Here is a 13,377-nt window from a genome sequence, read left to right on the forward strand (position 1 = left end):
GGCTCCCCTGCATGATCTGACACTTATAGTTTGAGCAGAGCAACTGTGAATCTACTTAGTGCGGTCTTACAAAAGTCACTGGAAACAGCTGATCCCTTTAAAAGAGAACAGAACCAGTGTTTCACCACACATTTCTGCTGATGAAACTCCTCTGCCTCATAGTAGGATAAACCAAAGTTAGGCAGCAGTGAATCAGACCTAATAAGTTTAATATTCGTATGCTAAATTTATGAGACAACCAGTGACATTTGCCTTCTGTATAATGGTAGCACTCCCAGCAGGATGTTCTAATCATTCATGCGGAATTACGGTACGATGTTGGAGTTTATTTAATGCTTGGTGTTCGCAACAACCTCCAGCACTGATTTTAATCTGCTTACTGCACACATTGCAAAGCAGATCTCAGCGGAGCAGCAGCAGCAGTAGAGATGAACCACATCCTGAGCAGCATGGCACGATGTAGCAATGCAAGGTTGCACCGTTTTTTTGGGGAGCAGAGGAAGCCAGGCTAATTCACACAGCAGAATGACTCCTCTCCCCAAGACACTTAGGAATGCATCAAAGGAAACCAAGCTTTCTCTGCAGGCTTCCTCTGAGCAACAGGCTTACTGTAAGGCCCAAGCAAAAAGAATACCATTTTTAAAAAATGGTGCCCTTGACAAAATGAGCAGGAAAACCTGTGGAAATTTGGATCCAGCAGAATGGATATGCAAGGAGTGCGTGCCAAGGTGTTAATTTTGCAGCGTGTGCTAGGAGCAGCACATTTTTCAGCTTCTAACATCTATTTCCCCCAGAAGGGAGACAGGCAGAAAAAGTTCTCTGCCTCCAGAAGCTATGCTGTGCCTTAAAAAGACACAAGAGTGGAAAAAAGGAGGGCAGAGGATATTCTTGCAAGTTTGGTGCATGAAGAATTCAAGGTAAAAGGTTTTTAATCAGTGAATGAGCTTTTCATAACCGGCCCCTTCTCCCGGAGTCCCTACAGTTTCGGTCTGGAACACACTTGGTTCGTGTTTCTTCGAGTCATTTTAACAGCAAATATTTCCTGAACAAGAAGGGCTAATTGTCCTGCTGGTGGAAACGAGTCACAAGTTTTTAGGGGAAATAACATTACTATTCACAGCTTGTGTCACTGCCACAGAGAAGAAGCAGCTTCAGGAGGATGACTGATTTGTATCCCATCCAAGGCTGGCAAGCTCATTCTGCTGACTTTCCCTCAGAGAGACGGCTGCTTGATCCCCTCAGCAATTTCTTGAGCAACTTGCTCAAGAGAAGTATCTACAAGGCATCTGGTTATGTGATTGATTTCCTTCATGTCTTGTTGCCTGGCAGCTGCTTAAATATTACGTTAAAAAATTAGTAAAAAATATCCTTCATGGTAAGTTAAAGCTACATGAAGGAGGTTCTCGCATTTAACAGCCCTCTTGTGAGCACATGTGACAACGTGGTGAGAAACAGCACCCATCCAGTTTGTTTGCCTTGAGCTGTCAGAGAAACAAATGACGGTATACTTTCCCTAAAGAAGCTTATAACTCCATTTCAAATGTCACAGAGCAACAGCCAAGGCTCATGTATTCTCCAAATGAGAACACTGTCTGCATTTGTACACTGCTGACACTGATCCTGAGTCCTGGCTAGGAGGAGAAACAAGCACATTATTTCTACCACAGCTGTGGAAACAGCCGGCAGAATCTAATGGCAAAACTTAGACACTGAGCAAACCTCTCCTCTGAGCTCTTCTGCAGCAGTGGCTTGTCCTCTTCATTGAAAAATAGAATCATTAAGACTGGAAAGACTAGTAAGATCAGCTAGTCCAACCGTCAATCCACACCCATGACCATTCTAGGCCATGTCACTGCTTGCGACATCTTCTCTTTTCTTATACACCTCCTGGAAAAGTGACTCTACCACCCCCCTGGGCAGCCTGTTCCAGAGCAGCACCACTCTTTCTGAGACGACATTTTTTCCTAATACTGAACCTGAACCTCCCCTGGTGCATCTTAAGGCCATTACCTCTTATCCTATCACTGTTACTTTGGAAAGGATGCCAACCCCCATCTTGCTACAATTTCCTTTCAGGTCACTGTAGAGAGCAAGGAAGTCTCCCCTAAGTCTCCTCCAGACTAAATAATCCCTGTTGCCTCAGACCTTTCTCATAAGACTTGTAGGGAGGCAAGTATCTTTGTGAGGATGCTTTGAGGTAGGAGCTGGAGTTGATGGTCCTTATAGGTCCCTTATGGCAGTTGTGCCCATCATGAGATTCCCTCAGCAAGAAAGCCAAATTGCAGCTGTGTCCAGGGCTACATCATGGAGAAATAGTGTTGTTCATGTGTGAAATGGAGGTGGAGGTAAGGTAAGTTGTAGGAAAAAACTCAAGAAATTAGGGAGGGTCATGCCCTTCCTCTATATCACTGAGTTTTATTAAGTTTGTGGTACTGGACATTACTGGGTACTTACCCTCCTAGATAGTCTTGGAGGGCTTGAGCTTTCCATTGGTGGTGGCTTTGGGGACAGCAGTGGGGACATAACAGCAAGGCGGGCAGCCAGTGCTAACAATCAGTTGCTGTGCAGATATTTCACATGGCTCCTGTGCCTCTGAGCTGGCACTGGTGCGAGCAATCTGCTGAGAAACAGCGTGATTATTGGGTAAGATGTCTGGTTGCTTTATAGACCCAGTTAACAAGAAAAGGGGAGGGGGAACTCCTCCATTCTGCAAAGGACGCTTTTCTGCCCCCCCCCATCGTTTGGACCTTTGCCACTGTTTAAATTTAAGCAGATTTGCTATCCCAACATCTGCAGTTTGATTATTTGACTATTGCCTGGCTCTTGGTCAAACCACAGCAGAACACACCAGTCTGTGATTTACAGCCTGGCCTGTGATTATAATGGTTTTATTTTAGTTGGACCCCTATTTACAAGCTCATTTGTATTAGTGCACAGTGTTATAATAACAATGGCAGAATTATTAGGTCTCGCAGAAACAATCGCACATAGTAAATGGCTGCAGCTCGCAGTGTGCTGCTTAAGTGCTCTAGCAGCCCAGCAATGCCTGTAACACAGGGGTTTTCATTTTAATAGCAAGCTTGGGGGGAGCGAGGAGAGGGCCGGGGAGGGGGAAGGAGCCGAGCAGAAACATGGTTATTATTCATTCTTTTCTAAGTAAATAGAAAGGACGTGTGTTTCCTGGATTAGCAACTGAAAACAAATGCTGAGAGGGGAAAGCGCTGGTGTTTCCCTCACCAAGGTTAAATGAGGTACTCTGCCGCAGCGCTGATGGCTGCCGGGTGCCCTGCACAAGGCCTTGGCTTTTGGCTCAGATGGGTGTCCCATCCAGTCCAGGGTGACAGTGCCCAGGAAGCAAAAGCACAGCCCTGGGACTTTTTATTTATTGGTAGTTCCTCCGTCAGGCGCTTGGTGTGGTGTAAGATGTCTATCAGGTGCCCCAGTGCAATGCAGGGTTGACCTGTTGCTGTGCTGGCATTTATGGAATTTGAGTTGTGATCTGTATCTCATGAAAAACGTTCCCTTTTCAAAATCAGAGTGCTCCAGCTTCACTGAGCACCTCATGAATGCCCATCAGCTGGACCACTCTAAGCCAGAGGCTGATAGCTCTGCCAAAATGAGGGTCAGCACTGCAGGCCTGTGTTTTCCATATCTTCTGCATGCAGAAAACTTTCTGTTTGTTTGCTCTCATCATGTGGTGTTTTAGGTCCTTTTTTACCTCTGTGTAAACAGACATACAGAGGACTCTAAAATTGGAAAAAGAGTGGGTTCAGGAGTGGGTTCTTTGTGAAGAATGAAAGACAGGGAAACAACCTTGACTTAACAGCCTCAACCTAACAGCCCCTTCACCAATGGGACTCCCTCACCCACCACCCAAGGTTTTGCATGGAGAAGATATGAGCATAGGGAAACAAAATTTATATGGATGTTTCAGAAAACTGATTCAACATACCTGGGATTAGTTTTGAGATGAATTCTAGCTAAGAGGATGGGTGTAGAATTGGTATGTCCTTGATGGCAGTTTTGTGTTAAGCCACCTTTCTCTTTACAGATGTTTTTTTGGTATTGTTGGTTAGCTCTGCTTAAGGGTAAAACTCTTTAAAGCAAAGAGAAAAAGCTGTATTTGTATTTATCTCTCTGTGGCTGACTTCTGTCTCTATATATCTATTCATATAAAAGCTTCTTGTTTCCAGGATATATTGGTCTTTTCTAAAAGAACCTTCTGACAACAATTTGGTATCCTGAGATTTTTAGAGCTTTCTGCAGTCCCTTTGTACTAATTGATTCTCTAGTGCATTAGCATCACCAAAGCTAGATTAATCTTCTTTTCATTTTGTTACTGAGACCGATGTCTCTGTCAACATAGTTTATTGAACCCAGTAGAGTTTTACCACTTGTCTTTACATCCCTTAGGATGGCCTTTCTCTTAAGTAAGCCCTGAAAAAGGATACGTCTTTAAAACTCCCTCTGGTCAAGCTGCAGGGTGAAATTTCTCTCCTGCGGGGCATGGTCCAGTGCCAAAATCCCTCCTGCTTCATCAGAGTTGCCAGATCTTCCAGCAGCTGGCACATCATCCTACAGCTTTAGGAATCAAGCTGTGCCTTTTTGTCAGGAAGAAATTAGTGTAGAGTCCTCCACTAAGGGGAAAGACTCCTGGAGATGCTTTCACACACAGGCTGTGCAGCCCGGACCACAGACATAACACAACAGTTTTGCAATAAAAAAAAACAACTTGTTTTCTGATAGAGCCAAACTTCTTCCTTGTATTATTCAGGTGCTATTGTATTAATACATTCAAAACTTGGCAATAACAGCCTTTCTCTGTTCCCGTTCCTTTTGTTATCTCTTTTCTTCAGGCCAATTGAAATTTTATGACTCCTTTCTTTTCCAGAAGAAAATGCAGGGATCGAGCTGGCACTGAGAACAAAGCCTTGAGTCAGTCCGTGTAGCCACTGGCCAGCACACTGAGAACATGATACACGGCGAGATTTACAGCAAGCCGCCCCGGCTCCACCATCTTCTGCTGTCTCCAGGAACCTTTTCCCCACGGAGTCCGTCTGTAGGGACTTTTAAAATTAACAAGAGAGCTGAAACTCCTAATAACTACTCATTCAAAGTCAGCTTTATTGTTCTCTATCTTGCCTACGTTCTTTGTCTTATATGAGAAAATTCAGGCTGAGAATTAGTTCCCATATAATTATCCAGCCTAATAAAAGAGATTTCAGAGGAGAGGATTTGTAGATGGCCTTGCCCAAGCTCATTTGTTTCATGTCACAGTAGTCTGAGAAAAGCAATCTTTCTGCTTGCTTATATGCACTGCAGAGAGAACAGAGGTCCTGCTCTGGCACTGCGTCAGCTTCTGCTGAAACCAGATGGAAATCAACATTGATTTCAGTGGCAGATGGACGTGGTCTCTCTTTGATTGGGTTTCCACTGCTTACGCTTCTTATATAATGATCCATGCCTGCAAACTTTCTGCAGTAACTTCCAAAGACATAAAGGATATATTTGAGTGGATGAAGATTATTTGTTGATATATTGCCTGCAAGATTAGAGCCAAAGATAAATGACTAGATGCAAGAATCTTACCCAAGAGCACTGAAACAGAGCTTAGGTTACTCATCTGCTTCTGTCACATGCAGTGAATCTGATTCGTAGCCATGCTTAACTTCAGTGTTGTGCTAAATCCTTTGCAGCACCGCACTTCCCAAAAGGGCCTGGAACCCCCACATCTGCAGAGAAAACCAAACAAACAGAACCGAGAATTTGATTGTAGAGCTCCCCCACACAGCTCTGAATTTAAAATTAATACAAACAAATAGATCTAACAAGCTGGGCCACTTGGAAAGAAGCTAGCAAAACCAAATTGCATCGATGATATTTTAATTCTGTATACTCTCATTAAACAATGCTTTTAAGTAGATCTTATGCTTCAGTGAAGTTGAAGGGATGTAAGTGCATGCTCAAAATTCTGTAAGTGGTTGAAAGTATTGGCTAACAAGAAGGCAGGTTCTCAAAGTGCTTGGGCTGAGTGTGTGCTTTAGTGTTTTGCTGAATCAGATCTGTGGTGTCACAGAGCCTTGAAGTGATAAAGCCAAGCAGCGTTAACAAAAAACTCCCAAGGTTTTCCAGAATCTAGTGGATAATTAGATTAAAAATGCAAACCCATTTTCGGATTATGAATTGGTTTTATGTTTTGCTTCATCAAAAACAGAAAGAGCCCTCTTTTGCAGGCATATACAATATCTACCAGGTATCTTTCTCTGTGCTTGCACTTTTCCAGTATGTGGCATTTCAAAGTTAATGACAGTGACACTGCAGTTCAGTCTCATTAACAAAAAATATCCATCTGAGGAGGGCAAATCCTTCCCCTGCATTCATCTGGATAGCACTAAATTCCTACTCAAGTCTCCCTTGGACAACTACATGGATTGTAATGATATTGCAAGCACAGCTTAACATGGATCACTGCTATTGCATCTAAGCTGTGCTAACCATACATTTCAGCAAACACTTTTCTTGATTATACGCCTTATGATATATATACATACCTATTTAATATACATTTTACATCTTTAAAATATGTTTGTCTTACCTCTGATGTGTCAGCTACATCCATTGACTGCAGAAATGTATGAAGCAGAGCAGACTGAATAACTTCTTACCCCTGCTTTGTGTCTCCATTCCCTGTAAAATGAGATCCTACCATTCATCCACAGCCCAATCATGCCCTCTAACACTGCTGTATTTCAAAGGGATGATTACCACTTTGAAAGTGTTGGAAAGAGCCATACAAAAGGCTAAAGGCATAAAAAGTGCCTGTTACCTCTGCTGTGACTTTGTCTATATCTGCCACTTGATTCCTTTCAACCTTTCCTTTGAATTTAAAGTTTGAAGGTATTCAGTCATCCAAGCACAGGTCTTGAAACTGTGCAGTTTGCCGAGCAAAAATTTCTTTGACTTTAATATAAACATAGCATCTCTCAGGAGAACTAGACCCTCTCCTATGCTTTCACTGATATCACACTTAATGCAAGACATTTGCTGCATTGTGCAACTGCCCTGAGCCAGGATCCTCTGGGCAGGCACTTGTTATTCAGGCTCAGATGGCCCCAAATGCGAATGACCTGCCAGAAGCCAAGGCTGACTCCTTGCAAAGATATTGGGGTGCCTATGTGCTGCACTGCTTGGGTGACAGCTTTTCCCTTTTCTGTGAGATCCCAGCAGTAGCTCCGCCATCTTCATCTCTCCTGGGATGAGATCATGCTGCAGAGTGGTGCCTGTCTTACGGCATCTCCAGGTGACCCAATGCTCGGAACTGCAGTCATAAGGTGCAGGGACAGGCCTGAGACAGCAGGATGGAATTATAGCAAAAAATGAAGGCAATTCAACATTTGTGAAAGCAGTCTAATTTGCCAGAGTGTTGTTGGTCTCCTTTGCCTTTCATGCACCCTATGTATCTGGCTTTACAGTGGTTTAGTAGTGAGACTTTGGGTCTAGCTGAAATGTGCATGCAATAACAATGATTAAAATTGTGTAGGCACATCAGAGTTTAATTCTCTGAGATGCCTTCCTCCCTACTGAAGTTCCATAGAGACATCAGCACATCTCCATGTGATAAAGTCAAGCATCAGGATGGACAATGCTGAAGACATACCAAGGCCTCTCCATTGGGGTTATGAGCTGCACCTCTGTCCCCAGATCTGGGGCCAACACCAAGACAGCAGCACTAGTGTTCTCACCTCACCCTGCGCACCATTGTGAAGGTCCACATATCCACATTCTGAAGGCTTCAGATTCACGATGCAATGGCTAAATGCAGGGAGGATCAAAAGCTGCAGCCTTCTGCTGGCACCAGATAACTACACTGATGAGTCTAAGAGGAAAGCACAGCGTGCCACTCACATGCTACTCACTGCTGCTAAAATGGAGACATTGTCATGATATGTCTGTAATTGCTTTTTAAAAATTACCCTTTCTCCTCCATCATATCTCCATACACAGTATCCTGCCATATTAACCTTAAAATCTACTGAAAGCAGTTGGGATCTAGACCTTCTGTGAATGACAGAGTCCTCAGTAATGAGGAAATTAACATCTGGAAGATAAAGACGCCGTTAAAAAATGCAGCAAACAGACCTTTCAAAAGCACTTGGGAAAATATCGTTGAGAATGCTCAATTAAATATGAATGCTGTTTAAAATGCAAGGGTGGAGGCAACAACAAGCAAGGAACAGCTGTGCTTGTTGAATCCCATCCCTTTGTTTGAGCAACAGCACAAATCCCCACAGACGTGGGATCCTTTTTATTAGTTTGCCCCCCACCCTGCATATACTTATCTTTATTTATAGCATCTCTAACAGCATTTCAGGTTGTATCCTTGATTTATACTATTGGAAATGCTGGCATACCGTTTTGTTTGCCTAAAAGCTAGCTAGGTGAATTGCATTAGCTGAGCTGTAATGCTGCCGTGAAGAATAGCAGATGTTTTCATTTCCACTCCTCAGCGGACAATCAACAATGTCTGATAAGTTCTCTTGCTCGCTATGAGGTGGCCCAGAATCTAAGTGGGGGGTCTGGCCAGAGCACCATAGGCTCCTGAATCAGCAGAATACCTCCATCAGTATTTATGCTGCTAATGACAGTGGATAGCTCAGTAATTTGGGTATTGTTTAGAGCTTTTTATGTGCTTCTAATTGCCCTGGGTCTGTTTGCCAAACTTTTTAGAGTTTTTTTGCATATGCTATATAGTCCTCTCCTGGGACTTCCCACAGGACCTCAGGCACCTTCCTTTTCTCTTTTTGAGAACTGGAAGCACGAAGTACAGATGGCTGAGAAATGTTTTTTTCCCCTAGTGAATTTTCCCACTAAAATGGAAACATCTTTATTATAATTGAATTTCCCATAAATTCTTAATGAGAAACCTTCCACTTTTCTCAGGAAAACAAATAAGCACACAAAACCCTCTCCCTATCCCGTGCTCAGCAAGTCCTTGCCGACTTTTACCCTAGTAAAAGTTGTGTTGTGTAATGGCAAGGAAATACAAGCAATACAACAAATCACTTGCTCATTCCCTGGTCAATCTCTCCTCCTACTCTGAACCACCTGATTTAAGCAAATATCCTTTCACTGCAGGGGTCTTCTTTCTGGGACAGTCTGCATTATGTCGAGTCTGCGTGACCCTAACCGTGGCACCAATTGTCACCACTACCTTTCTGCTCAGTTGAACTCATTGCTCTTAATTGATTTGGAGGCATTGGAGCCTCACACTGAGTTGTAAGCCAGCTGATTCAATCCAGTATCAAAGCTGAATCATGCCGACCAATGTTGGCTGAAATAAGGTTGCTCAAGAAGTGTGGCTACTTAAAAGGGTGTGAAATTCACCAGTTTCAAGGGAGTTACTCTTGTTTGGTGCCACTATAAACAAGAGCTGGGCTGAGCTCATGAGTCATCGCCTGTTTCTTTTTTGCAGCTTCTATTTTCAGAGCAGATCTGCTGGCTTTGCTGCCAGCCAAGCTCGCAGTGATGCTTTCTGGAGCTTCTCATTCGTTAACAAGAGGTAGACTTTGATCTCAGTGGGAGAGCAGAAAGAATCACGATGTTATAATCAGGGAAAGGATGAAACTTAATGCTCACATAGTATTTTCAGCAATATTAAAACATATGAGTGCCCAAAAGCCTAGGTCTTGTCTCAGCTGTTAACAAACATATGAGAGCAGTCATTCAGTGGTTGCATTGGGTTTCCAAGAAAAGTGCTTTTCCTGAGTGATCAAAAAACAGGTTCCAGAGCAAATAGTTTATGGTATTACATGGTCAAGAAGACAGGCAGAATGTACCCATTTCAAAAGACAGGCAATGTGGCAATCCATCAACTGAAAAACTTCTGAAAATGGGTGGTTTTCCTCAAAAGGAAAATGTCTGAAGAAAGCATGTAGCTTTCAGAGGAGAAACACTTTATTGTTACTAAAGAATCCAGTCCACAAAATATTTCTAGTCAGACATTTATCATTTGAACTATCACATGTGGTCCAGCACTGTAGCTATTAAAATCACTCATTTGCACCCACCAATCAGCAAGTCATTCTGTGGTTAAGGTACTATGTTCATATCTTCTTTTTCCACCCAAGCTGCTCATTAGCTTTTTGGATTTTGCTTTTGAGAGCTGCTCATTGCTTTCACCAGGCCTGAAAGCAAGATGTAGTGGGAGCCATTAGATTCTGTTTGCAGGCTTAGGGATGTCCAAGGGGAACGAAGGACAGTTGTGTTTTCCACACACACATTGCCGTTTGATACACTTTGTCCTGAGGATTGCCATGCTGGCAAAGACTTGTGAAAGAATGGGATAAAAATCTCACCCATGTAGGCAGCCCAGCATGAGGTCCATCCATTCCTATGGCCTACCCATGAGCCTGACTTGGATAATGCAGTATCGTACAGCTATTCAGTTGATCTTCTGAAAATGGTTGAGTTCCAGTCTTACAACTGAACTGGTGTCATGTTATTATGAATCACCATGAAAATACTTTCAGTGATCCCTGAAATAAAAAGAAAACTCAAGCAAATGCAGAAGAGCAAAGTAGGAATTCAGTACTTGTAGTAGGAGCCATAGCAGTACTCTAGTTAAAGCCTTCTATGCCTTATGCGATATGAAGTATGCTGAATAAAGCTGCCTCTTTGTTTCTTTCAGGCCACTTTTTTCTTTAATTTGCACTCATGCCAGGTCAGGCTGCTACATGTTTCTGTGCCAGAGTCCAGCAATCAAACAAAATAATGTGCTGATGAAGCTAAAGAGAGCTCGAGGTCTGTGAGCTTTGCTCTGGCGTATATGCGTGCGTGTGTAGGCATGACCAGATCTGCAGAAGTTGGAAGAGATCCTCCTCCTGCTGGGATGGATTCTCCTGCTGTTGTGCCCAAGCATTTCCTCTGCACTGTTGACTCCAGTGGAGTTACACCATCTGCATAGCAAGGATCCTTAAAACAGAACTTTGACCATTGAAGTCAATGGAAACTTCACCACATACATTGTTTTCATGAAGATTTGGAATATTGTTGGCTTAAAATAACAATCAGATTTCAGTTATTATTTCTGGCCTGGGAGGGAAAGAAAATGAATGAAGAGAATCAGTGATTAAAACCAGGAGAAAGAGTTTTAAAGTAGCATCATTATGCTTTCTCAGATCAACAGGAACACAAAACATCTCCAGAATAATGTAGACAAGAATTGTACTGTGAGACTTGTATATTTTCCACTAGGAAAAACAATGTGGTGCAAAATGGTTATGTTTTTTAGATAATGCTCCATTTTGCAGGGAAAAATTTTCCAAGCATGCTTTGCATTCAAAGCAATTGCTGAACATTTAATGACATGGTAAGAATCAAATACTGGCAGAAAGTGAACGTGGTAAGGACCATATAATCACAAAGCAAATTCATGATTATTTTTGCCTTAAAAACCAGCACACGTGTCAAATGATATTTTTGGGTCTGCTGCATGTAATTACCAAGTATTGTACACTTCAGGAGCACATAATTACTGTGTATAATCCTTGCACTAGGAGTATATAATTACTCCCGTGGGTCCAAATTCTTCCTTTGGATGCTATGATTGACCTGTCTAGAGGGCCAAGTGTGAGCTCAAATATAGGACCTTACTGACCAGATTTTAGGGTATTTCACATAAATAGCAAAGGCATCACCTTCCCTTGTTTTGGCTTCCTTAAGAAAGTTCTGGGTGAGGTCAAGACATAAAACTAATGTCACAAAGAAACTTCATGTTATCTTAGCTGCTTTCGCTTCACAAAGATAAAGATACTTTATCTTCCTTAATCTTTCTCTTGCCATTCCATCACTGCACTGGGCTGTACTGTGTTGGTCTCCAAAAAAAAAATCTTGAAAATTTCAAAGTGGGTGCAGGAAATAGAATGACACAATGGCTGGAAAGCCTGCCAGACAGACAGATGCTTAAGTTGTTCATCTTCAGTCCATCAATAGAAAGCTCAAGAACATGATGGGAAAACACTAGGTATAAAGTCAATTAAAGGCACAACAAAATGTTGTCTGGAAACTAGTGTCAGGCAAGTTCAGTTAAACAATTAAGGTTAGTGGCTTAATAGTCAAGATAATCAGCCACTGAAGCAAACTGTTCTGAAAGCTATGAAGCCCTCACTTTTGAAGGTTCCCTCATAAAACACAGAATCACAGAATCACAGAATCACACTGGATGTGCTTCTGGAAGGAAGATAATTATAAGTTATGGAGCTCAAAGGAAACCAGGAAAGTAAAGAGAAGATAACCTTCTAGGCTGAATAGTTGGGTGAGTCCCTCAAGAATGCTGCCGAGTGATGTGAATTCCATGGACAGGGTCAGTGTTGAACACAGCAGAGCTATAATCAGATGGCATAGCTGCATCCTACCAATTTCTATCAAATGTACAGAACTCCTAACTGAAATAAAATATTTTGCTAGAAGGCTGCCAGTTCTATAAAGTTATTTTCTACTAAAAAACACCAAAAGGCCTGTTAAATCTGTTTATGAGGAAGGAGAATCCTTTTAGCTATGAGAGAGAGAGTTAGTTGGTTTTCATCTGGTATATATGAGCCCTGGGACTAGATGGTACCTCTTCTTTGAAAGCATGTTGTCAAAACCTCCCTTCAAGACGGATAAGCAGAATGGAAGGTAAATATTCTTTCTTCTTTTTGGGTTCCCCCTTTGACATATTTTTATCCCTACGTCAGTGTCTGGCAAGTGATCACTTGCATCTGAGGAAAGGTAAAACATCATTTGAGCAGGTGAGTCATAGAATCATTAAGTTGGGTAAAGACCACTGAGATCACCTAGTCCAATCAACAACCCAGTCCCACCATCTCCACTAACCACGTGCCTCAGTGCTACATCCACACAGTTCTTGAACATTGACTCTAGGGGTAGTGATTCCACCACCTTCCTGAAAGCCCATTCCAGTGCATTACCACTGTCTCTGAGAAGAGATTTTTCCTAATATCCAATCTGAACCTTCCTTGGCACAACTGGAGGCAACTACAGGACTACAAACTCAAGTCGCTTATGCTCTGTCCTCATTTTCCATGACTCAGCATTGCTGGTACATCTGAGGCATGTCCTGGCACTCTCTTCCACATTGTCATACCAAACACTCCATGCCTGAATTTCAGAAATCCTTCTTAGTCAGCACTATGCTGTACAGTGTTAGCACTAGATAAGAGCTTCAGGTCACTGCTATTCAATGGGCACCTGGCTTGCTCTTTCTGAAGACCATTGTATGAGGAAACAATTGCCTGATTTTCTCTGTTTTCACATTTCTACTCTGCAGTCTAGTGATCTTAAAGCAAATGCTTAATTAGGATGGATCTCAATTTTAAG

The 13,377-nt window shown here is 42.4% G+C and overlaps 1 long non-coding RNA gene across 1 annotated transcript in view; it reads right to left on the minus strand.

The window, feature by feature from the left end:
• Positions 1–464: 464 nt before the first annotated feature.
• The window catches only part of LOC146545326 (uncharacterized), a 60,386-nt gene continuing 47,473 nt past the window's right edge, over positions 465–13,377 (minus strand). The window contains exons 5-7 of the long non-coding RNA XR_014884305.1: positions 5,590–5,732; positions 3,953–5,066; positions 465–2,617 (exon numbers count right to left, since the gene is read on the minus strand). This is a non-coding gene — a long non-coding RNA (uncharacterized LOC146545326). The remainder of the gene's footprint in view (positions 2,618–3,952; positions 5,067–5,589; positions 5,733–13,377) is intronic.

The sequence above is a fragment of the Meleagris gallopavo genome, chromosome 1 (genome assembly GCF_905368555.1).
Source record: "Meleagris gallopavo chromosome 1, MGAL_WU_HG_1.1, whole genome shotgun sequence".
Lineage (NCBI taxonomy): Eukaryota > Metazoa > Chordata > Aves > Galliformes > Phasianidae > Meleagris > Meleagris gallopavo.